This window comes from Pipistrellus kuhlii, unplaced genomic scaffold (assembly GCF_014108245.1).
Source record: "Pipistrellus kuhlii isolate mPipKuh1 unplaced genomic scaffold, mPipKuh1.p scaffold_m20_p_17, whole genome shotgun sequence".
NCBI classification, from domain to species: Eukaryota; Metazoa; Chordata; class Mammalia; order Chiroptera; family Vespertilionidae; genus Pipistrellus; species Pipistrellus kuhlii.
Window position 1 is genome coordinate 22,821,369 of NW_023425482.1, and position 6,079 is coordinate 22,827,447.

At 44.6% G+C, this 6,079-nt stretch overlaps 1 pseudogene; it reads left to right on the forward strand.

Annotated features, from left to right (window-relative positions):
- The first annotated feature begins 3,925 nt into the window (after positions 1–3,925).
- On the forward strand, positions 3,926–4,898 carry LOC118720582 (annotated as a pseudogene).
- Positions 4,899–6,079: the final 1,181 nt, after the last annotated feature.

Genomic DNA, 6,079 nt, shown 5'->3' on the forward strand with positions numbered 1-6,079 from the left:
TGTTTGATTCCAGTCAAAGGCATGTACCTTGGTTGCGGGCACATCCCCAGTGGGGGCGTGTAAGAGGCAGTTAGTTTCTAACTCTCTATCCCTCTCTCTTCCTCTCTGTAAAAAGTCAATAAAAAATATGTTAAAAAAATATATGGCTAAAATAACAGCTACCAATTATTGAGTACTTGATAATTTCTAAACACAATTCTAAGCAGTTTATACATTCTCTGTATATGTATATGTTATATATGTACTACTATATGTATCTGTGTATACATATATATTTTTCAATATATATATCATAACTACCCAATCACCCAGCTACTCTACAACAGAGGAAGGATCGAAACCTAAAATCAGGTCTGTGTGATCCAGGAGTCTATCACAGAGGGTGGGGCTGCTGCCCAACTCCCAGGCACTGACAGAGCTCAGCAGGAGGCCCGGCCCCAATTGGTCAACCTGCAGGCAGAATGGTGGAACAGGTGAAGGGAGGACACCAGGCCAAGATAGGGTGCCAGGAAGGGATGCCAGGCTGGGTACACAAGCTGGAACCCAATCCCTGCAGGCCACCCAGAGGGGATTCACCCAAGCATGAATTTGTGGACCAGGCCTCTAGTTTACACTTAAGTTGCTTATTAACATTTAACACGTGTGGATATTTATTTGTGTGTATGTGCCATATTCCCCACTATTTTCATCAAAAAATACTATTATGAGAAAGACATTTTAAAATCTCTTCTAGGAGATGATTTTTGTTTTCCTATATCTACAACATTATATTCCTTTGGTTCTTTCAAGATGTTTGGTCAACAAGAACACACAAATATTTAATATATATGCAGATCTAGATGTATCTGTTTGTGTAGGAAACAATTTATTGGCTTGATCAGCTACCCTGGTTTGAACATGTGTGGGAAACAACCAATCAATGTGTCTCTCTCATATAGATGTTTTCTCCCTCTCTCACCTTTGTTCCTTCCACTGTCTTTAAAAATTAATGGAAAGATATCTTCAGGTAAGGATTAACAAAAAATAAAAATAAAAAAATATCGAAGGAAAATTGATAAAACAAAAACATTATTTTGCAAAAATTACAGAAACTTATAAATGTAACATTTATAGTTTCATTTGACATTATTAAAAAGGGTTCAAGTAGATTTTAAAATTAAAACTTTATTAAATAAGAAGCTAAGTTGATAGAAATACATTTCTTAGGAAATCTAATGTTTTTATATAGTATTGTCAGATAAATATAAGAGTGATACAATTATAAATATATAAACAAATAGAATCAAATAATTTTTTATCCTATAGGTATAGTTTTATATATAATTTGTCCCAAATAGGCTTTTGATATTTAATAATAGAGCTTTCAGATTCAGAGTTTTTCCATTAGGAACTAAATATTTCCAGTAAAAGTAAAAAGAAGGTATAGCAGACATATGCAGAAATGTAGGAAGAAGTTATTTCCACCCTAAATGCCCCTGACCTTTCACTCACTGCAGTGGCTCCTACTCCTCTTTCTCTTGTGCTCTGCTCTCACTCCTCTGCACCTGAGACAGCTGCCCCCTCAGATGGCCATGGAAGGAGGGAGAGATGGCTGCACTCCTCACCCTCCATGGCTTTGGACTGTGCAAAGCTGGCTTTGCTGGGGATGATGCCCTGGGTCATGATCCCTCACACTCTCAAGTGCCCCTGACACCAGGGCATCATGGGTTGGACATGGGGCAGAAAGACAGTTATGTGGGCAACAAGACCCAGAGCAAAGGCAGCATCCTGACCTTGAAATACCTCATGGAGCATAGCATCATCGCCAACGGGGATAAAATAGAGAGGATCTGGCACCACACCCTCTATAACTTGTGCATGTGTCCCCCAAGAAGCGCTCGGTGCTGCTGATCTAGCCCCTCCTGAATCCCAAGGCAGCCCGTGAAAAGATGACTTAGATTATGTTTGAGACCTTCAACATCAGGGCCATGTACACGGCCAGCCAGCCTGTGCTGTTCCTGTGTACCTCTGGCCACACAACTGGTATTGTTATGGACTCTGGGGATGGGGTCGCCCACACTGTGCCCAACTACGAAGGCTACACCCTGCCCCACACCAAACTCTGTCTGGACTTGGCTGGCTGGAACCCAAGCCACTACTTCAGGAAGATACCCAGGAGTGTGGCTGCGGCTTCACCACCACTGAGAGCAGGAAATCATGTGTGACATCAGGAGAAGCTCTGCTATGTGCCCTGGACTTCCAGGGGGCCATGGCCACCACCCGAGCACAAGTCTGGATCTGGACTGGTGGCTCCATCCTGGCCTTGTTGTCCACCTTCAGCAGATGTGCATCAGCAAGCAGGAGCATAACCAGTCAGGCCCCTCCGTCCTCCTCTAGAAATGCTTCTAAATGTGCGGCCGGCAGACCAGTAGCATTTGCTGCGTGAGCTAATCAAGTCTGAGTTTGATGTATCCACTTGGCAAATGTGTGCACCACATGCTGGCCTGGTGAAACTGGGATAAACCTTCAGAAATAAATTGTCCTGGAAGCTTGTATCTGATCTCAGCATTGGATGGTAGACCTGGCTGCTGACTGTGACCTTATTTTAAGGTCACTGTTCCTTTGGTACATGTTTAATGTCCTGTACATATCTTTGATTTAAACCCTATACATGGAGTCAGTGACTTGGTGGCTGAAACGAGAACGTGTTTCTGCACAAGAAATCCAGTGGCTTGATGAGAATTGGCGAGACCACGAATCCCAATGTGTGAAGGATATTAACCTGTGGGAGATGCCTATTCTGGGATTTCTCCAGGTGCTAGTACATGTCTTGAATCAACTGTCATCTCTGTCATGCTGTCTGATGGGATTGGGGCCAGTCAGAGGAAGACAAATACTATATGATCTCACTTATATGTGGAACTGAAGAAATAAAATTAACTGACGATGAAACAGAACCAGAGGCATGGTTACATGCAATAGACTGACAGCTATTGGAGGGAAGGGAGTTAGGGGGGCTGGATGAAGGAAGTGAAGGTAAGGGAGGTGAGAATAAGTGGAGATGGGCAACATGGGACCAATGGGGAAAGAAAGAGACTTTGCTTAGGGTGATTGGCATCCGATAGAGTACAGATTATGTTTTATTGAGTGGTACAATTGAAACCTGTATGGTTTTTGTTACCCAGTGTCACACCAGGGCAACTAATAAGAACAAGCAAACAAAACAAATTTCCAGGAACTAGCCAATGAGGTTGCCTCCAGGGCCTGGTCTCCAGATAACAAACTGGCCCTGCACAATCTTCCTGGAGGTGGATCAGAGGCCGAGAGAAGCAGCCAGGCTGAGACTATCCTGGACATTTAGGCTTTTGTGGTGACGGGTAAGTGGGCATGGGTGTAAGGACAGGGCTCTGAGTGTAGCCTGGAGCTCCCCAGTCCTCCTGTGGCGTTCAAGGCAGGGCCAGTGTTGATGTTTGCTCATGTGCCACCTCAGGAGCCTAGACATTTTCAGTCAAGGGGGAAGGAGCCTTTGCTGAAAGCTGTGCTGGTGACATATAGGATTCCTATAATGTTTGTGCCCTGGCAGAGGGCACAAATGGTAGGGGACACATGCTCTGCATGGGTATCATATGGAGCTGAAAAGAGAGCCGGGGGAAAAAAGGAAAGGGGGTGGAGGGGAGGGTACTTTATATACCAGAGCTTTATAGGTGTTTTAGCAGATTCTCAGACCAACCTCAGGAGGCAGGTTTTGATTTTACTCTGTGGTACAGATGAAGAAATGGAGGCTCAGAGAGGTTAGGTGGCATGCCCGAGGTCACACTGCCAGAAAGGAATGGGGCCAGGATCAAATGCAGTTCTTTCTGGTCCTACACCTTCTCCCGGGGGCTGTGACCTGCTTCCTTGGGCAGCAGCAGAAAGACGAGCCCTAGAGCAAGGTCTCTCTCTTGTTTCCGGAGGTGGGAAAGGTGAGAGTTTTCACGTGGCTTCCTCTCTTTTCCCCAGGGCTCTCTTGTGGACTCACAGGTCTTCCATGGCTCCTTACCACATCCGCAAGTACCAGGAGAGAGACCGCCCGTGGGTCATGGGCTTGCTTTCCCAGGGCATGGCTGAGCATGCTCCTCGCACCTTCCACCACCTCCTGAAGCTTGCCAAGAACACTTGTGCTCTTGCTGGGGGTGCCCCTTGCCCTGTTTCTGGTCTCTGGTTCCTGGCTCCTGGTTCTCTTGGCCGGCCTCACCCTGCTCTCCGCCTTGAGGTTCCTTGCCCAATACCCCTGGACCCAGATTGTGGCCGACTATCTGCACACAGACTTGTGGGACATCAGCAAATCCTACCTCCTGCTTCTGGGTGGTTGAGTGTGAGGGGCAGGTGGTGGGCATGGTGGGAGCTCTGCCCGCGGAGGAGCCCGCCATGCAGAAGAAGCAGTTGCACCTGGTCCACTTGACCATAGCCTTGGAGCACCGGCGCTGGGGGATAGCAAAGGCCCTGGTCAGGACCGTCCTCCAGTTTGCAGGATGCCAGGGCTACAGAGAAGTGGTCCTTGTTACCAGCATGATGCAGGATGCCGCCCTGGCCCTCTACCAGCACCTGGGCTTCTGGACCACCCGCAAGTACTACCACAGCAAGATCTGGGCGGTGATCGCTGTCCCTGAGTTTCAATTAACCTACTGGCTGCCCTCTGATCAGAGCTGTCCTGCACCAGCGCAGAGAGGGTGCCTGTGATCTGTCTCCTGATTGGTCAGGACAGCCCTGCAGCAGTAACAAGCGAGCCCGGAGATCTCACTGTGACAGCCAGCCTGGTAATGGAGTTTGTTTGTTAGCATGCAAACAAACCCCATGGGAATGGCCATGGCTCTGCCCTTTTCAGTCTTCTTAAGTTGTCACTGATGCATTTATTTAGTGATACAAGAGGGTTGCATAAAATCAATTACTTGGATAGTGAAAAAAACAAAACAAACAGCAATTGCATTGATTAAATTGTGAATTGTTTATGTCTATGGTAGGGAAAAACACAGGTCATTCTGAACAGAAGAAAAGTCTCGATTCTGTCATATGTTTCATTATTCAAATAGGAACATCTTTTAAAATGGTGAGACATGTGCTTAAATTTTTAAACATAATCTAATATGGGATAATTGAGGATAAAATTATAATGAAGGCAATCTAAAAGTAGCTGAGGTTATAAATACCATCAGCCCCTGATATAAATGGATCGCCTGTTCAATTCTGTCCTTGACAGAAAGCAAAGCAAGGGAAGCTTATTGTTTTCATTGCTTGAATGAGGGAGATGTTGGAATGGAGCTGCTCTTCTGTTCTATGCAAATGAATAGAAATTAATATCCCTCTTATGTTCCCTAGGTATTATATTGTAGACTACTCAATAAGCAAATGTATGCTTCTAAATTTAATTATTAATAATCTAAAAAATCTAAGGTGAGAATCTTTTAAAATGTTCAGATTTATTACTTTAAGAGAATTAAAAAAAAGAAACAACTTAATTTGCAACTTGCACTCAACTTCAATCCTAATCAAGAACTGATTTAATAATGTTATTACCATGGGTTTTGACAAGTTTTATACAAGGTTATATACCAGATCAAACTGAGGAACCAAGGTAAAGCTAACTTATTCAGGGAAATGTTGTGATGTATCTAATCCCCTTTCTCCATAAGGCAGAAATCTTTTTGCCGATTACAAATTATCTATGTTTAACTTCTAAGGATAAACACCTAAAATCTCTAGCATTTTAAAAAGGCATATACCACCACCCCTTTGTCATTAAGAGAGGTTGTATATCTTTGTCACTTGTGTGATCAATGCTGTTCATAATGCTGATGAGAGATTATCTCCCTCCCACAAATGTTTTCCTGGGTTTATCAGGTACTATCCATTACCTGATTATGTATTCCATCAGTCTTTCGGGAGTAAAAGTGCAGGGAAGAAACCCACATGTAACTGCTCAGACAAAGCAGGGAGGCTCATGTACTGAGCAGCATGAGGGGCAGAGAGGTGCCTGGAGGAGAGGTATTAGATATGCAGGTAGTGATGGGTCCTGATTTAGCAGCTCTTGTTGACATAAAGTTGGTTTGTAACAGCTGGACTG